Raw genomic sequence first — 20184 nt, forward strand, 5'->3', positions numbered from 1 at the left:
AACTTCTAAATGTCTGGACAGATTTGGATATTTGTGGTTAGAATCCTTAGGTAGGTAGGTAGGTAGGTACATCATCCTGAGTGACCCGACTAGATATTTATTATGGTGGCTATGTGGCACGATTTTCAAATCTGCTTTTTTTACTTTTTAGTATCATCATCATCATCATCAGCATCTCAATGATGATAATATGAAGAATTTGATGATGATTTTTTGCGTTAAGCTTATGCAATAGGTAATCGAACTTTGATAAATAGTATTTCTAGAACAAATAGTTTTACCTATATCTGTCTAGGTACCTTGCGACCTTAGATAAATGAATATCGCCTTAAAAAGTACCGTGATAGAAATGCGATTTCTTTTATTCAGGGGATCTATTATTGCGTCCCCCTCGCGAACGCAGCGCGACCTTATATGCAATGATTCAAGAATTAGCAACGGTACATAAATGCAGAAAATAACTGCACGTGGCATTCCGAAGGGTGCCACCCTTCGACTTAATCAGACTTTGATGTGGCGAAGACGCAAAAACTCCTTCACGTCATAAACGGAAGCTGACATTTTAAATATTTTTTTTTAAATAATTTTATTGGCAAAGCATTTTTCCTAAACATAAAAAATATTGATAGTGTATGCTGCCTTATAATTCTTAAGGTTTTTACAGTATGAGCAGTGGCGTGCACAGGGTTTGAAGGCAGGGACTAGGAGTCTGTTCACTGGCAGGTCCTAATGAAAAATATGCATTGAGCTATTACAACCGGGGTAAGCAGTGCATTTATACCTCTATGACCTGCATGCCACTGAGTATGAGTTAATGTTTCCGCTAGATTTTTTCTTTTAGATATAAGTAATGCGTAACACTGCAATCAATATTTTTTCTTTCTTTCTTTCTTTCAAATCTGAAAAAAATGCATTTTTTATCGATATTATATTTAGACAGATGACTAAACGGAAACTACGCTGGCGTGAAAATAAATAGGTAAGTGAGTAACTACTTATCAGAAAAAATACGAAAAAAATCTATATTACATTTACAATTTTGAACTGCCATCTTAATTCAACTTTTTGCTTAAAAAAACATCAAAATGTAAAAAATCACCTTTTACATGTTATGATAGTTATAAGTGGAATATATAAAACACTAGATGGCGCCCGCGACTTTAAATTCTTTGCGAACTCCTGAATTTTCGGGGATCAAAAGTAGCCTCGAAATCGTTTTAAAAAGTAAAAAGCTAGCAGACAGACAGACAGACACACTTTCGCATTTATAATATTACTTAGTATGGATATGAATAACAAAGAATTTTCGGGTTTATTAAACAAAAAGAAGCAACAAAAAATGGATGAACCTACCGTTTTAAACAATTTCGACAAGGACACAAGGATGCCATTAATCACAGTTAGTGGAATTAATGTAGCGAAGAAATTATAAAAAGCTCATTAGTATAAAAAGACGATATCTTGAAACCACTTGAAACAGGTTCTATAAACAAAGACCTGTCCCGCGCCGGTTCAAATCTTAGTCATGTTCGGACATGTTTAAAAATTTAAGACTATCGGTTATAAGTGATCTATAAGTTTATTATAGCTGGAACCATACGCTGGAGCATTAATACTGCACTGATGAGTGAGTGAGGAAACGTTCCTACAAGAGTTCCTTCCATATCCAGGAATTGGTTGATAATGACGATGTGAGTGATGGAATGGAGGTAGTTTTTTTTAATGCATTTATTAGCCAATGACCAATATTCCTCTTTCCTCTCCAACAAAGCGTAAAGCTTGTGCTAAGAGTAGGTACGACAATAGTGCAACGAATGGGGGTTGAGCCTCCGAGCTTTCGGAGCTTAACCGTTGAGCTATTAAAGAAGATAACGTTTTCAAAAAAAATCTTATCTGAACCACAGAATATGTACCTGAACTAATAAACGGCCTTTCATTAAATTTTATCTCAACTCAATATAAAAGGGTGACGGACTAACTGACTGGCTTATCTTCAACCATTCTTCAACGCACAGCTCAAACTACTGGCGCTGCCTGGGCATGCAGATAGCTATTAATAAGTAGGTATGATGTCAAACGTCCGCTTAGAAAGGATTTTTAAAAATTTTACCCCTAAAGAGGTAAAATAGGGGTTTAAAATTTATGTAGGTAGTCCACACGGACGAAGTCGCGGGCATAAGCTAGTTTAAGTATAAGTTGTAACTCAGAACAATTCTATAACTTAACAAACCATACTTTATAATAAGCTCTGGTAAAATGATGCCCACCCGGTGTTCCCTCCATCCGCACAGTACGGGGACCTACCCCGAAACAATGGGCGCGCAGGATTGGTTGCGTGCAACTTCCGACGACACGTGCGCGCGCAGCTGCCTGCCCGAGTGCCTGGCACGCCGCCCGCAGCGCATGCGCATAAGTGCAGCGACTTGAAGCTCCGAACTTTTTAACTTTCGCCACAGAATAGTTAAGTAAATACTTGGGTCAATTTACATTAGCAGCGAATCGAAGTGAATTTCTAAAATTTTACCCTCTACCTCCACCACTAAAACACTTTCTTGGCCAAATGAAAAATTCGCGGGAATTACTATGGAACTACATAGAAGCGCGTGCATTTTGCACTTAATAGATTTAAATTGTTTACGGAATTTTCACCGCAGTGCGCGCTCTCTCTAAGAAATGAAACTAAAACTGATCTATTTAATAAACCTACATTTTGAATTTCGATCTATTACATTTTACACCCATTAAGTACCATTTTATTTTAGCTACATGGTCTACATTTCTACCCTACAGTAATTTGAGGTTTATATTCTCGCTAGTATAAACTATAGACCCAGGAAAATAAACAACTCACCAACTCGCATAAAAAAGCGAAGTATCCTAACATCCTGCTCTCCAAGCAAGCCGTCAATATAAAAAGGGTCATTAATACCCCATGCGCTGACACACACACTGACACACTCACACAACCCTTGTCTAATGTCTTTATGAAACGTACTAAGTACAATACAACTTCACAAGTCTGCATTGTCGAATATCACCACAGTTTGTGGAATATACATACAGTCTAAAAACTAAAATAAGCACACTTGCGCGAAGCAACGATGCGAAAGCTTGCAATTGCTTTTCAATTGTGGATTGTTAGGTTTACATCTCCTGAGGATACTCCGGCGTTCGGGGCGAAACGTGCGTCGAGTGGTGCACGGTGCATCATACAGATTGGATCTGGTTCAGCGGATTATAGGTTATTAAGCTTTTGGTTCATTCTTAAGCACATAATGTTTCTAAACTGTATATTTGCTAAAGCGTGATAATTTTGTCTACAGCATACTGATGTAAGTAGGCAAAAACTATGGAGTTCTCTCAATGGGTACCCATTAATGAAATATGGGGGTAGAAGTGTTTGATTGACAGCCCCCTTCCTTTGGGGTGGCGATCGTAGGTATTTAATTAAAGGAACTCATACATATTCATTGAAAATATTATGCGGGCTGTTTACAGCATCATTAGGTACTTATTATAACCACAATTACAAAGAATTATTTTACGGGTAGGTATACCAACTTATTGTTTTTAAAATAATGTACCTATTGTACTTAATAATAAAATTGACTTCAAGAATCACCTCCGTTTCTTACTTGTATCTAATTACTTATGTCTGGTAGCGATAAAAAACCGGCCAAGTGCGAGTCAGGCTCGCGCAATGAGGGTTCCGTACTACAGTCGTATTTTTTCGACATTTTGCAGGATAATTCAAAAACTATGATACATAAAAATAAATAAAAATCTGTTTTCGAATGCACAAGTGAAGACCTTTCATATGATACCCCACTTGATATAGTTATCTTACTTAAAAAATTGAATTAGTTCATGACCACAATTTAATTTTTTTTGTGTGATCTAAACCCTAAATTCACGGTTTTCAGATTTTTTCCCAAATATCAGCTATAACATCTACCTACCGTCCAAATTTCATGATTCTAGGTCAACGGGAAGTACCCTGTAGGTTTCTTGACAGACAGACATACAGACAGATAGACAACAAAGTGATCCTATAAGGGTTCCGTTTTTCCTTTTGAGGTACGGAACCCTAAAAAAGATTGATGTTATTATTTAGGTGATTAAAGTACCTAATTATTTAATTGTTTATTATAACGTAGTTAGGTGTACGTATGTAATTACCGAAAGTCTTTTGTTTTATCAAGTCTTTGTTTGTCAGGTTATTAACTTGACTAATAAAAATTTCCAACTCAGCCTATTTCCGGCAATATTTCAAGAAAATGGACCAAAAATAACGTCTTTTACATAATTTCTAAATTTAACGTTACCTACTTAAAAAGAAAAAAAAAATTTCTCTTATTTGTAATTCCTATGTAATGAAGTAAAAGTTTAGGATCGTGTAAATGTCACATTGATAGATCTATATCGTTCACGGTAATAAAGAGACCATGGATCTTCAAAAAAATTAGGACATTTCTTTTATAATTTGGTACCTGACATGTATTGTAGGGTTCCGCATCCTAAGGGTACCAACGAGACCCTATTACTAAGCTTCCACTGTCTGTTCATCCTTCCGTCCGTCTATCAAATCGTAATAGGTAGAGAGTTGAAATTTCACAGAATGTTTATGTCTATTGCTGCTATAACAACAAATAATAAAAATATATTTATGTAGCACAAACTTTATACCTTTTTATACCTTTCCTTTGTATATTTCACCTTATACTTACCTTTATAACTTTGAAGTTATAAAGGTATAAGGCCAAGTCTTCGAACAGTGCGTGTTGCCAGTGATGACTGGTGACATATGGATCCGAGACATGGTCGCTAACTGTGGGCCTCATAAGAAAGCTCAGATTCACTCAGCAGGCGATGGAGAGAGCTATGCTTGGAGTTTCTCTACGTGATCAAATCAGGAATGAGGAGATTCGTAGAAGAACTAGAGTAACCGACATAGCTCAACGGGTTACGCCGCTGAAGTGGAAATGGGCAGGGCACATATTAAACCGATAGACATTGGGGTCTCAAGATGCTGGAATGGCGACCTCACACCAGAAGACGCAGCGAGAAGACCCCCCACTAGATGGACGGACGACCTCAGACGAGTCGCAGGGAGTCGCTGGATTCAGGCGGCGCCAGACTGTGGCGTGTGGAAGTCCCTACAAGAGACCTATTTCCAGCAGTGGGTGTCTATCGGTTGATGATGATGATGAACTTTATACGGTCTGTCTCATATTTTCCTCACAAATAGACACCCTATTCTCGAAAGACAAGCATAGGGTGTTATTATTCAAAATGGCCGTAATACTTGTATGAAATTAGTCACCCGTCAATCTTGCTGACTTGGCACTATTTCTGGAGGCCATAAATAATATCCTCGCGCCGTAAAATGCTCCCGTTTGTTATGTTAAAATTAACATGTTAAAATTACGATGTTAAAAGGTAATTACACGTAAACCTTTGTTAAGGCGTGTTAAAGATTAGGGAAGCTTTTTTGAGCAACAAAAGTTACTTGACTCCCTATTTTAAACTGTGATTAATTAGAATGTAATAACTGTCAAAGGAATAGATTTAGGCACATTTAGGATTAGCTTAATTGCGATAGATTAGAATATATTTTGGATATTCATAAACAAAACCTGTTGCGCTTTGGATTAAGAAATTAATGCGTTCTCTTTTACTCTTTGGTGAGCCACTTTAAGTAATCTGTCGTGCAGGAATGAAGGAAATAAATGAAATTTATTAATCTTTTACATTTACCTATTCCTTTTAAAGTTTTACGATTTTTAACCTAGATCCTAGATTATTTTTATCCTAGTTTATAATAAAGTAATTAAAAAATTGGAGTCAAAAACCCAATTGCCATTTCAACTTGTCGCCTACTAGGTATACCTACTTTTACTTTTCGATCCAAAAGCTTTCCAAAAAGCAATTACTTAAACCAAACAATTCCCATCATTAAATTTGGGTGTTCCCATCAAAGTTCCATTGTTTTCCCAAATTTATTGACAGATACTATAATACTCCATCCACACCCTAATGACAATATTAGCGATAAAACTCTTCATAGAAAAATCACCCTTATTTTAATGAGGATACCATCCATTTCGCATTAAAACATGTTAATTATAACCTTGGAAAAGAAACAAAACGTTTGTTATAGTATACAAAGAAAATTATGCATTATTTAAATGAAAGTAAGATTTAAATTTGAATAAAGCGAGTAAGCTACCCTCTATAAAAATTTATGCCTATCATTTTTAGGGTTCCGTAGTTAACAAGGAACCCTTATAGTTTCGCCATATCCGTCCGTCTGGCCGTCCGTCTGTCCGTCCGTCCGTCCGACCTCGGTTAATCTCAGAGACTATTAGTGCTAGAAATCTGTAATTTGGCATGGGTATAAATATTAATCATGCCGACAAAGTGGTGAAATAAAATTGTGATAAATATTTTTTTTAGGGTAGCTCCCCTACATGTAAAGTGGGGATGAATTTTTTTTTCAAAGCAGTAGTATAACATAATCAATTTTAAAGGAAAACTATCGTGGCTCAGTAGGGTTCACAGGTTAAGGAGTTATATCTGTTTTTCGAGGTTAATTGTGACTACGGAACTTGCCACACCCGCGACGCACTTGGCCGGTTTTATTATATTATGTGAATTTTTACACGTGCTTTATCCAAATATCTATGTGAATTTCGCATAGGTGTATCATAAATCTTAATAATCGTTTTTATGTTATCCTTAATTACGAAACTAATTAAATTGGAATTGCTTCCTATTGTTATCTTATTGATATTTTGCGTGTACCGGAAATAGTTAACCTAACAGCATAAGGTCAGTTAAATGATCACAAATTCAATAGCTGTTATAATTTGTTAGGGTCTAAGTACCTATTTAGATTTTAGATCACGAATCACATTGAAGTACCTAAGTCATTTATTTTTATGAAAAAAGTTTTCAACAAAAACTAAAGTTCCTATAACCGATATCCACTCTGTACTCAGACCTTTTCTAGGTCTAAAGTTTTAGCTCACTCCTCGTCAGTGGAAGTATCCTATACCCTCTTCCCCTCCCTGAAATCCCAGGGTATAAGAAAAATAATATGCAACAATTTTATTTAGTTGTTAGTAGGTACTTGATGATGCCTGCGAAATGCGACATGCGTGACTTTTAGTTTCCTAAAAATCCCGTGAAAAGTCTTTGATTTTCCGGGATTAAAAGGGGGAAGCTTTGGAAGCCAACGAGATGGACATTTGGATTTTGGACAGACGACATCAGACGAGTCGCAGGGAGTCGCTGGATTCAGGCGGCGTGGCTAAAGACCGTGGTGTATAGAAGTCCCTATAGGAGACCCAAGAGACCCTATAATGTTCAGCAGTGGATATCTATCAGTTGATAATGATGATGATGATTGGGCATAAGTTTTATCACCTGGTAGTAAGTGATGATGCAGTCTAAGATGGAAGCGGGCTAACCTGGAAGGGATATGGCAGTTTTTATTAAACCTACACCGCTTTGGTTTCTACAGGGCATCGTACCGGAACGCTAAATCACTTGGCGGCACGATTTTGCCGGTAAGGTGGTAACTAGCCACGGCCAAAGCCTCCCACCAGGCCGGACCAAAAATTTAGAAATTATAAAAACCGCCGGGAATCCGGGACCTCCCACTAATAAGACAACATCGCTTACCACTGCACCAGGGAGGTCATCAAATAGTGTAAAAACGTATCGATTCCACTTTTAAAGTAGGGCATTCTGTACCCATGTGCGAACCCCATGCCATTAGCTAAACAATGGCGGCGGGACAACGCCATGTGTGTCACGGAGAAAAAAAATTAAAAATAGATTTGCCGAGTGACCCGACCGCCTCCACATGGTGCAGCATCAATCTTGAGGGCTTTACGACACGTGAATAAATATCTTAAGTATTATTTCTTGCTTTATGCCTTATGGTGTGAGATCCTTGGCGGTTTTTCGAACACTAAAACTGAAAAGGGTCGTGTAAATAGGCTTGGTTTCAAGAAATCCCGGTCAGTGGCGAAGTGATCCTATATGGGTTCCTTCTTTTCCTTTTGAGGCACGGAACCCTAATAATAGCGCATGAAATCTCAGAGTAACTCAGAGTGAGGTGTACCTAGGACCTAGGTATAAAAAAATTAGATTCGATTTAACTCTGAAGGTTTTAATAAAATTCGGCTTTTGGCAAATAAAGTGTATTAAATACAAATGAGAAAGTAGAAACTCTCTATTAATCATTTATTTGATTTGACTTGATTTGATTTAGTGTATAACGATGGGGATGGCATATAAAACCCCTTAAAATAAATTAAATTTAAAAAGACGGCAATTTAATGGAATACCTAAAATACTTTCATTGGAAAAAAATATCTTTTATAAACAGATATTTTTAAACTTTTACCGTGAATTAATGAATTAGTTAAAACAGTATGACAATAATTATTATGAAATTGTATGAATGAACAATTAGATAATAGGAAAAGTCGTGTGCGCGTGCCACGCGTGTGTTTAATAGGAATAGTTTATTTACAATGAAGTGACCTCATAGGCGCCTTTATTTTTTGATTGTCTCCAGTTTAATGGCATACGTGGTCACGGCGTATGGCACGTGACCAATTTGAAGTTTTTTTTTAATTCATAGGCAAACGCTTGACCATAATCACACCTGATGGAATCGCCCGTTTTTGAGTGAAATTAAGACTTAATTTAGGGTCTCCTCTCAGAATGAGAAGGATTTGGTCATAGTCTACCACGCTGGTGACAAGTGCGGATTGGACTTCACACGTCTTTGAGAACATTACGGAAAATTCTCAGACAAGTAGGTTGCTTCTTGATGGTTTCAATGCACATACCTAGCTTTGAAAAGTTAGATGTGGGCGTCCGGAATCGAACCCTGGACCACCCAACTGGAGGGCCGATGGCGATGGCGATATACCCAGTGAGAGGAGGACGGGGTCAGTAGTGAGTCACTACTGACCTCTCTCAGTGTAAGAAGAGTTTGACCATAGTCTACCACGCTGGCTAATGGAGATGATGATGCATAATATTTTACAACCACCCCGACATAACACAGCCTAATAATTAATGGGAATACCTGAACATAATATTTACGTTAATGATTATTGTAATGCCCAAGATACAATAACAATCGAAACCGAAGCAGCATCGATTTATAACTTAACTGTCACGCCGTAACGCATTATCGGCCGTTATGACGATTTGATATGTTACCCCTAACGTACTAATAGGGTTACCATGAGGCACTTATACAGGACGACCGTCCTGCCGAAAAAAACTAAAACGTTAAAAAACATAATACGACAATTTAGATTTGAAAATGGCACCATACAGTTGCCATTTTGATATTTTCCAATTTTACAGCCCCCATACTTCTGGTGACTGGTTACAGAAAATACAATACGCGTCAGAAAGTAATGTACAATTTGTAAAGCATTATTGTCTCTGTCGTTGAGACCAACAAAACGTCACATAGGTATGAGTGCAGAAACAACGCTCTAAAAACCCGAAATGTCATACTAAAGGCCGATGTACATTACTTACTGCTACTTTGCAAGTCGTCCCGAGTCACAACCTCGTTTGCGCAGGAGATGTAATGTAATAGTGAGATTTATAGTGCGCACTTTGACTTTGCTCAGACAGATTTATGTGAGAGATATAGCTCTGTCTCATTTTAACTCTGTCTTAAGTCTAAGCTAAGTCAGAGTGCGCTCTATAAAACTCACTCTAACAATCGCTTGCTTAGATACAAGAATACATATCTAAGTATTGGAATTATAATATGTATCAGAATTCAAAACATGATCAAAACTAAATAAAGACATGTCCGCTAAAATTAAAAGAGACGGTAATACTACAAACAGTCCATAGACAGCTTCTATTTTCAAATAACGAACGCCAAAACCGTTGTGTCATAAATGTTCTTAATTTGAAAACCCGAAACAAAGAAAGGGCAGAGAACTTTTAAATCATTGTAAGTAAGTATGTATGGCGAGGTGACTTTGATGGCGCGTAGAAAAAAAACCAATGACACATTTATTAGGACCGTCACTTGCATTTGACAGCTCATAAGTTTAAAACTTTAATTCGTGATAACTCTAATGCATGTGTGGATGCAGTGGCGTGCAGGTCATAGAAGCATAAACGCACTGCTTACCCTCATTGTAAGAAATCAATGCTTACTATTTCATTATAACCTGCCGTAAAACAAGTTCATACCTAAATGCATACCCTGGCTTGAACTCCTGTGCACGGCACTGTGTGGATGGTATGAACGGGTTGACTACCGGATTTAAGCTTTCTCGTCCCGTAATTGACCTTTAAATAGGACGTTTTAGACAAAGAAAATGGTTTGAAAAGAGGTCCATTATCGTAATAAGTAAATACTTACTTACATAAGTATCTCTGGAGTAAAGTTACGTAATAAAATTACTTAAAGGATAATGGAGGATTTATGATTTACTTCCCTGTCCATGGCTTTTTATAAGGGTTGGTTAAGGTGTTTTAAGGTCATGACAAAGGTATTATAAAGCTTCAGATAAGTTGGTAAAGCTAAAAAGTGAAAACAAATTCATACGCTTGAGTGTTTGATATACATAGATACCTAGGTATGTATTACACACTAGGTATTGAAGTCGGTTTTTATTTTTAGGGTTCCGTACCTCAAAAGGAAAAACGGAACCCTTATAGGATCACTTTGTTGTCTGTCTGTCTGTCTGTCAAGAAACCTACAGGGTACTTCCCGTTGACCTAGAATCATGAAATTTGGCAGGAAGGTAGAACTTATAGCTGACATTTGGGTAAAAATCTGAAAACCGTGAATTTAGGGTTAGATCACACAAAAAAAATTAAATTGTGGTCATGAACTAATAGTATTTTCAACTTTCGAAGTGAGTGACTATATCAAGTGGGGTATCATATGAAAGGTATTCACCTGTACATTCTAAAACAGATTTTTATTTATTTTTATGCATCATGGTTTTTGAATTATCGTGCAAAATGTCGAAAAAATACGACTGTATAGTACGGAACCCTCATTGCGCGAGCCTGACTCGCACTTGGCCGGCTTTTTTTGTAAAAAAAATTAACAATATATAACTGTAGTTTTGTTAATGTCAATATACTTTGTTTCGTTCTAAAAGGTGGTAAAACAGTTTAACAAAGCAATTTTATCATTATAATTATAAACATCGAAACGTATTACGAACATCCGGCAACGCGCTGGAAGTAAGCACAGCATATTAATTCATCAACACCCGCGCATAGACAATTAGAGCATTCCGGAGTCAAACAACAATCTATCCCCATAAATATTTCGACGAAAATATCCACATAACTGATCGCTAACTATGGGCCTCATAAGAAAGGTCAGAGTCACTCAGCGGGCGATAGAGAAAAGCTTGGAGTTTCTCTACGTGATCAAATCAGAAACGAGGAGATCCGTAGGAGAACTAGAGTAACCGCCATAGCTCAACGGGTTGAGAAGCTGAAGTGGCAATGGGCAGGGCACATAGTTCGTACAACTGATAGACGTTGGGGTCCCAAGGTGCTGGAATGGCGACCTCGCACCGGAAGACGCAGCGTTGGAAGACCACCCACTAGGTGGACGGACGACATCAGACGAGTCGCAGGGAGCCGCTGGATTCAGGCGGCGGCGCAAGACCGTGGCGTGTGGAAGTCCCTACAAGAGACCTATGTCCAGCAGTGGACGTCTATTGGTTGATGGTGATGATGATCCACATAAATTAATATCTTTCGAATATTTTACACTATAGAACGTCAGCTGTTTACGATTCGACAGATGTGCATTTTCGACAATAATTCGTTTTCTATAATGTTATTTTGGTAAGGGACACTTTTGAATAGTAAATAGAATTGGCAGAGCATTGGCATTTGGCAGATATCCTGCTGCGTGTTTCATGTTAGTAAATTGTATCACACTTAGTAATAGGTAGGTATGTACTCGTATTAAATGCAAAAGTTTATGTGTTTGTTACTATTTCACGCAAAAACTTCTGGACGGATTTGGCTGAAATTTGGAATGGAGATAGATTATACCATGGATTAACACATAGGGCGTTTGTGCACTCATCTGTGATTTTACGGATCCGTGAAAAAAATACGAATCGAATGTACCTACGTATTTAGTATTTGTATGACGACTAAAAGTCAAAGTCAAATTATTTATACAAAATAGGTAATTTATAACTCTTTTTTTAAGATATAGTGGTGATAATTATTACGCAAACTTAAAACTAAAGCTACGAGGGTTCCAAACGCGCCCAGGTCTGAGAAGAGCCCACAACAAACTCAGCAACAGACTACTTCGAAGAATCACGGATACGAACCGAATACGGATGAGTGCACAAACACCCACAGGCTACTTTTTATCCCGTTAACGTAACATACATCCCCGCTGGCATCATCCAGTATTTTTTTTATTAAAAAAAACGTGCCGAATTGAGAACCACCTCCTTTTTGGAAGTCGGTTAAAAATAGCGTCAAAACGAGCAGGCGGATCACCTGATGTTAAGTAATGAACATAATATAATATTATGTGCAGCAGCAGAGGAGCCGCCGATGCATTGCCGGCCTTTCAGGAATTTGTTGAACCACCCCATGTTGTATATGTAGGTACTTATAAAAGTGCTAAACTCAAAAGTACCGAACGGGTTTATCTAAAGTTTTCAGCAATAGATAAAGAAGTACATTAAAATTATTATTATCTAATCATAACTTATTTATTGATAAACTCTATGTCGATTCGGTTCAGAAATAGTTCGAAGAGCAAAAAATGCAAGTAAATGCCTGTATTTGTTTGACAATAGCAAAGGTCTCGGCGGTAACACGGAATGCGGCCCGTATGACGAACGCCGTGCGTTGGGAAAAAATGTGGACCACTCATTATTGTGACTTTATTTGATACTGTGTTGCGTGATTTATGAAAACTGTGAAGGTCTACACTCGGGTTGATTCATCAGAATTATCATAGGTTTATAAGACAGTTTACGTAGTCGAGATTCCACGGATACGTACAAAGTGATTTGCCTCCTCATTTCTAATCCGGACTGCTAAGATTTGGAACACCCTTCCAGCATCAGTTTTCCCCTCCAATCATAATCGATCTAACGGATGGGCCTTTAAGAATCTCGTGGGAACTCTTTGATTTTTCGGGATAAAAAGTAGCCTATGTCCATCCCCGGGATGTAAGCTAACGCTGTACCAAAAATTGAAATCGGTTAAACGGATGGGCCGTGAAAAGCTAGCAGACAAACAGACACACTTTTGCATTTATAATATTAGTATGGATCTAAACCACTGACATCAAAGCGCGCGCATCCCTCCTGTTCACTCCCGCGACGCGACGCTGTAACTGACATAATTCAATTGACGGAGGTCACCGTACAGACGACGCCCGCTTACAAATAATTTGGACCTTTGTTGGACCACCCCGGCTTAAATAAATACCCCTAATTGGACCTCAGATTAAGTAGCGATAAAATTCTACGCTTAAGGCAGTGGTCCGACCGCCGACGATGAACGAGAAACGAGTAGAACTAGAAACTATTAACGAGTTGGCGATCAGCGGGAAGCGAGTGTATAGTTTCGATAGTTTTGTCGCCAGGCTGTAAGCGAGTGTGCAAGTGTGACGAGCGATTACTCGCGCCATTCGTCAGCGGTCGTTCAGTGATGAGTCTTGTTCAAACCTGCGCGCGCGTTACACGTGTTCAAGCGAGCGAGCATCGCTGAACGAATATCGCTGAGCGCTGACAAAACTAGTAAAGCGAGTCGTCGCCGGCAGTGTGAACAGTCAGAGAGCAACTTTTGATATATGCATCTGTTTCGTTTACACGGAATGTACCTACATTTATTGTGCGTTTCTTGAGAGAGAAAATCGCCGATAGTTAGTCGTTTCGCCGGTGGTCGGACCACTGCCTTATGCGCCTCTTTGTTGACATACGCGATATCATTTTGTATCTAACGAATTTGACATGTCAAATGGCTTATTTGGAGCCACTTTGGAGCTTATGTTGAAGTTATGACAGGTTGAAATTATGAAGTCATATTATTCAAATCATATTTCACTTAACTTTTTTTATTGGTTCAAAGGTTCCGTACCACAAAAGATAAGAAGGATCACTTCTTTCTAGCAAACTGAAAAACTAAACTAAACACAACTAGAGAGGGGGAGACAGCTGAAACGAGTCCAGCTAGTCGAGCTAACGTCAAATAAACACGTGGGTAAAGCAGGGTGTGAGACATGTATACGTAGCATCTCGTGCGTAGTTCGCAACATTTTGATGGGAAAAAATTCCAAAGACGAGACGTATATGGAACGTTATGTAACTGTTTATGTTAAAATTGCAGTAATCAGCATGGGAGCGCCATTGTTCGTCCGCCTTACATCGATGTTACACGGCTAAATTATGTGAAAGCCTTTCCTTACAATGCATGAAATGAGCAATTACAATTAAGATGATTAGGCTTTTAGTTTATTTGATTTTTAGGGTTCCGTGAACGGACAGCAGAGGCTCAGTAATAGTTTGCAACCTTTGGGTGGGTAGATCGATGAGGAAGGAAGGCAGACGATCGTGTGTGGTGGCGCGCTCTTGGGAAGGCCTATGACCAGCAGTGGACGCAAACAGGCTGACTGATTGATTGGGTACGGAACTCTAAAAATGTACCCATGGTGGCCATTGGTCGTAGGTACTTTAATAAATACTTAAAAATTTATTTTGTTTTGAAATGAAAATATGAAATCATTTATTTTTCCAAATGTGTGTAGTAAATTCATGGATAGTCTCTTTCACATTTTGCCATTTATGTATGGCGTGCAAAATATGTGGTATTTACAAAAAAGAAAAAAAAACCAAATAGAAATGACCACGACAGTAAAATTTTAAAAATGGTTACACAAGTTCTTATCTAGTTTTAAAAGTGGCCAAAGAAATATTTGTGAATTTTCTTCAATAAACTGATTCATTTATTCATTCTACATTTTATATCAATGAATGGCTAAACATATAATCGAAATAAGCGTTCCTCACCCAGCGGAAACGCCATTTTCACACGGACTTTTAGACATAGAAATGCCGTTATCTATTTCAACTTTCTTTATAGATGATCATACACTTGTAATATAATCCTTAAGGTCACAACAAACCGGTCCGCTATAAAAACGTCCGTCCGTCCGTTAAACACGGAAACTGGTCGCGCAATTAAATCAGCTGCTCTTGGACACTCCTAGTCCCATCATACTGGTTCTGTGTTGTGTTGATGATAATTGATTAGGGTGCGCGTAGACTCGTTCTGTCAGGTGATGAAACTATTAGTTCACAATGGGAACACTGTAGGGGAAAATAAAGAATACCATTGTATAAAAGAAAGAAGTCGAGCGAGCCGCGAAAATAGGTCGTGACAGCGTCTTCTATATAACTAACGCCGGCTCCACACGTTGGCCCCAACGCTGGCTCCAACACTGTTCGCCCAAAACGTGTGGATCGGGAAATTAGCATTGGCCCTAACGTTGGCAAAGCTTTCCCGATCCACACGTTGGGCGAAAGTGTTGGAGCGTGTAGAGCCGGCAATTGACTGACGGACATGCATATCAATGTACCTATATACCTACCTACGGCTCAAACCGTTGGTTCTAGAATCTAGAAATTTTGCATTAAGGTTTTAAAAAATTGACAAAGCCAGGTAATACGGTATTTGACAACTATTAAAATCTACTTTTTATCAAACGTGCACTTAGTATGCGATATTCTATGAAATACAGGAATGTGACGACACAACATAATGACGTACTTCGATAATTTAAAATGGTTATTACACTTAAAACTAACAAAGGACGTGGATTTTACATATTTTGGACAGACCCTCTATTTAATAATCATTGAGAAATAATTTATTTTTGATGTAGTCAAATACCCAATTCTAATAAATAATAATGGACCTAAACAGCCTTGAATTGAAGTCAAATATTCAATGCCACTGATTTTAATTTCGCAATGTTTCCGCTTGGAGCGCTGGCTGTAGAAGTGTAGACAAACTTGAGCTTTAAAACAAGGTGTTTACGATCCAGTTTACTGTAACGCGGAAGTATTTCGACTCTCGAATTTGGTTTGGTTTGGTGAGACGTAAAATCTTGTACTACGGGTACTGACTGTAACATAATTTAAAAAAAAAATTCAAACTATATTATATTTGCAGTACCTACCTACTTAGAGCCTAAAAATTATACTTACGGATTCGTAGTTTATAGTTACCTAGTTACTTGAACAACAACGTGATTAAGTAATTAATAGTTAACTTAACGCATTTAAACTTGACCTCTATCGTGTACGTAGTTTTACGTAATTGCTCTTAAATAATAGACATTTGTAAAATAATTATTTAATTTCGGTAAAACTGTCATGGCTGGCTATAAAAATAAACTGTTCGGCATTGTGTTTCGTGTTAGCCACATGATTTTGCGAAGGTTAGGTTCAGGCCTAGGTACCTACTTGATTAAAAGCAGCCTATCCATGCTTGTTGTTGTTGCGAAGCTGAAGCCGCAATGGCCAGGCACATAGTTCGTACAACCGATAGACGTTGGGGTCCGAAGGTGCTGGAATGACGACCTCGCACCGGAAGACGCGTTGGAAGAACCCCCACTAGGTAGACGGACGACATCAGACGAGTCGCAGGGAGCCGCTGGATTCAGGCGGCGCACGACCGTGGCGTGTGGAAGTCCCTACAAGAGACCTATATCTACCATGCTAGACTCCAACCTCCAATAAAGTGACGTTTCTTCGTGGGAAGCGCAAGCAATATAATAAAAAGGCCATCAAATGATGATGGTGCTGATGATCCATGCTTGTACAGCAATGATATTAGTTTTCTTCTAATATCATTGTTGTACAGTCATAATCAACTACAGTCATAATAACAGAAACTTGTCGGGCTTACGTCGACTAAATACGTGAGCTACGTACCGCCGGATTCTTGTATATTTACAGCACTGCTCTTCAAGTGCTTATTATCAGAACATGCATATAAGATAGAGGTCCGTAGTCATGCTATAAGCTAAAAACTTTGATGGTCATAATAATTATTTCGCAAACAGTAGTTTTTTCCAAAAACAGTCTAGATACTTCATAAAAGGGATATAAAATCACTGTTATGGGTAGATCAACACTTATTTCGGCTCTCACTTTTCATGTTCAAGAGGTACCTACCTACCTACTGAAAAAAACAAAATAAAAAATTTCCTCTCTATGCAGCGGCAACGGATTTTTTAAAACTATGCTTTTAAATTTAACAGATCTTTCATCTTATAGGCTATTTTTAAAATGGTTGTGGTACACAGACGGACTGACTGGATGAAACTGTATGGGTTCCTTGCTTTACTAACAAAGACAACAGAAAAACTTCTTTAGTGATTTAATAATGACAAACTTTAGTCTACGCTCACCTTTAGTACGTATTAATCATCATTCATCTATTTTAAACATAAGGAGGCTCTACGCTAACCGTCGACGAAAAATGCAAGTTATTTCTTTGTGCCTAACTTAATAAAAACGTTATAGGAACTAGTTTTACTTGTAAGAGGCCATTGTGATAGCTTTTTTGGGCGTAGTATGTAATTATATAAATCATCATCATTATCATGATCAACCCATCGCCGGCTCACTACAGAGCACGGTTCTCCTCTCAGAGTGAGAAGGGTTTTGGCCGTAGTCTACCACTCTGGCCATGTGCGGATTGGTAGACATCACACACCTTTGAGAACATTATGGAGATCTCTCAGGCATGCAGGTTTCCTCACGATGTTTTCCTTCACCGTTAAAGCAAGTGATATTTAATTAATTAAAACGCACATAGCTCCGAAAAGTTAGAGGTGCGTGCCCGGCATCGAACCCCTGACCTCCGAAGGCGGACGTCCTAACCACTAGGCTATCACAGCTATTATGTAAATAGCTACTACTTATTGATTAGGTGTTATATTACTACGAGTACTAGATGATGCCCGCGACTTCGTCCGCGTGGAATTAGGTGTATAGAAAATCCCGTGGGAAATTTTTGCTTTTCCGGGATGAAAAGTAGTCTATACCTGTCTCCAACCGATAGACGTTGGGGTCCTAAGATGCTGGAATGGCGACCTCGCACCGGAAGACGCAGTGTTGGAAGACCCCCCCACTAGGTGGACGGATGTCATCAGTACCCGTAGTACAAGATTTTACGTCTCACCAAACGAAACCAAATTCGAGAGTCGAAATACTTCCGCGTTACAGTAAAATGGACCTAAACAGCCTTGAATTGAAGTCAAATATTCAATGCCACTAATTTTAATTTCGCAATGTTTCCGCTTGGAGCGCTGGCTGTAGAAGTGTAGACAAACTTGAGCTTTAAAACAAGGTATTTAAGATCCAGTTTACTGTAACGCGGAAGTATTTCGACTCTCGAATTTTGTTTCGTTTGGTGAGACGTAAAATCTTGTACTACGGGTACAGACAAGTCGCAGGAAGCCGCTGGATTCAGACAGTGCAAGACTGTGGCGTGTGGAAGTCCCTACAAGAGACCTATGTCTACCATGCTAGGCTCCTACCTCCAATCAAGTGACGTTTCTTCGTGGGAAGCGCAAGCAATATAATAAAAAGGCCATCAAATGCAACAGCAACACAAAATACGTTATACTCACAGATATACCACCCAGTTCTCAGAAGAAAGCATTCAATTATATGGACAGTAAATTTTTGAAGCGCGGCCGCTTTATGAGTCATTATTCGATCACGACGGAATGTGTCCGATGGACCATGTGCACATGGGCACACATGGGTTTGCAAACAAGTCCACCAAACGGGCATAAACTTTCAACTACGCACCTACACAGTTTTTACTGGTTTTTATCAGTTTTTTAGGGTTCCGTACCTCAAAAGGAAAAACGGAACTCTTATAGGATCACTTTGTTGTCTGTCTGTCTGTCTGTCAAAAAACCTACAGGGTACTTAACGTTGACCTAGAATCATGAAATTTGGCAGGTAGATGGGTCTTATAGCTGGCTTTAGGGGAAAAATCAGAAAACCGTGAATTTGTGGTCACATCACACAAAAAAATTAAATTGTGGTAATAATTCGTATTTTCAATTTTCGAAGTAAGATAACTATATCAAGTGGGGTATCATATGAAAGGGCTTCACTTGAACATTCTAAAACAGATTTTTATTTATTTTTAGGTATAATAGTTTTTGATTTATCATGCAAAATGTCGATAAAATACGATTGTAATACGGAACCCTCAGTGTGCGAGTCTGATTTGCACTTGGCCGGTTTTTTTATCTGACAGTTGACACATAAAGCTAAAATCGTGAGTGAGATCTCAAAATATATGCATTATATTCGATAACCAATGAAACACTGAACAAATATTTTTTAACCATAATGTCTCAAATGTTAAGATTCCATAAATTCACGACATAGAGTGTACCTAAGTATATTTTATTGGGGTCTATAAAATGTTTATAGTTGAACAAACAGTTGGTTTTATTTGTCAACTATAATTTCCAAATATGAACACACTCAGTTCCGACTAAAGTGGATTGTAAATAATCCTAAAGATGAAATTTTATTAGTCCTAACCTCTTTTCTAATGTATTTTATGTTTGGAATGATAAGTAAGTTGGTATGTTCTTGTTCCTAGTTTGTAAATTTTTGTAAGCACATTATAAAAGGTTTCGTCTGCAAACTCACGGAAAATTTTATTTGTGTTGAACCAAAGGATTGTAAATTGAATCTGCATTTATTCATCCAAGATTTCGAACCACAGCGGTGTTAAGAATTATTAGAAGACTGACTTGACATTTTACAAAAGAGCTTTTAAAATAGACATATTTTTTTCATATTATTATTTTATTACACCTATCTAATACTTATTATTCCAAATATTAAATATTTATTTATATGTACATAAATATGAACCTAAAAATAAAAATATTTTATGCAATCTAAGAATTGCGGAATGTGGAATTTGGGATTAACATTTCAGGTATTTTAGATAATATGATTTAAATTTTATTGAAACTACTATGTATATTATTCTATTTACTACACAGACTTAGAATAATAGAATTATTATGAAATCAAAAATAGCTTCTAATATTTAAATGTATTT

The 20184-nt window shown here is 37.9% G+C and overlaps 1 protein-coding gene across 1 annotated transcript in view; it reads right to left on the reverse strand.

The window, feature by feature from the left end:
• The window catches only part of Traf4 (TNF receptor associated factor 4), a 99769-nt gene that overhangs the window by 44844 nt on the left and 34741 nt on the right, over window positions 1-20184 (reverse strand). The window lies entirely within an intron of this gene.

This window comes from Maniola hyperantus, chromosome 3 (assembly GCF_902806685.2).
Source record: "Maniola hyperantus chromosome 3, iAphHyp1.2, whole genome shotgun sequence".
Classification (NCBI taxonomy): domain Eukaryota; kingdom Metazoa; phylum Arthropoda; class Insecta; order Lepidoptera; family Nymphalidae; genus Maniola; species Maniola hyperantus.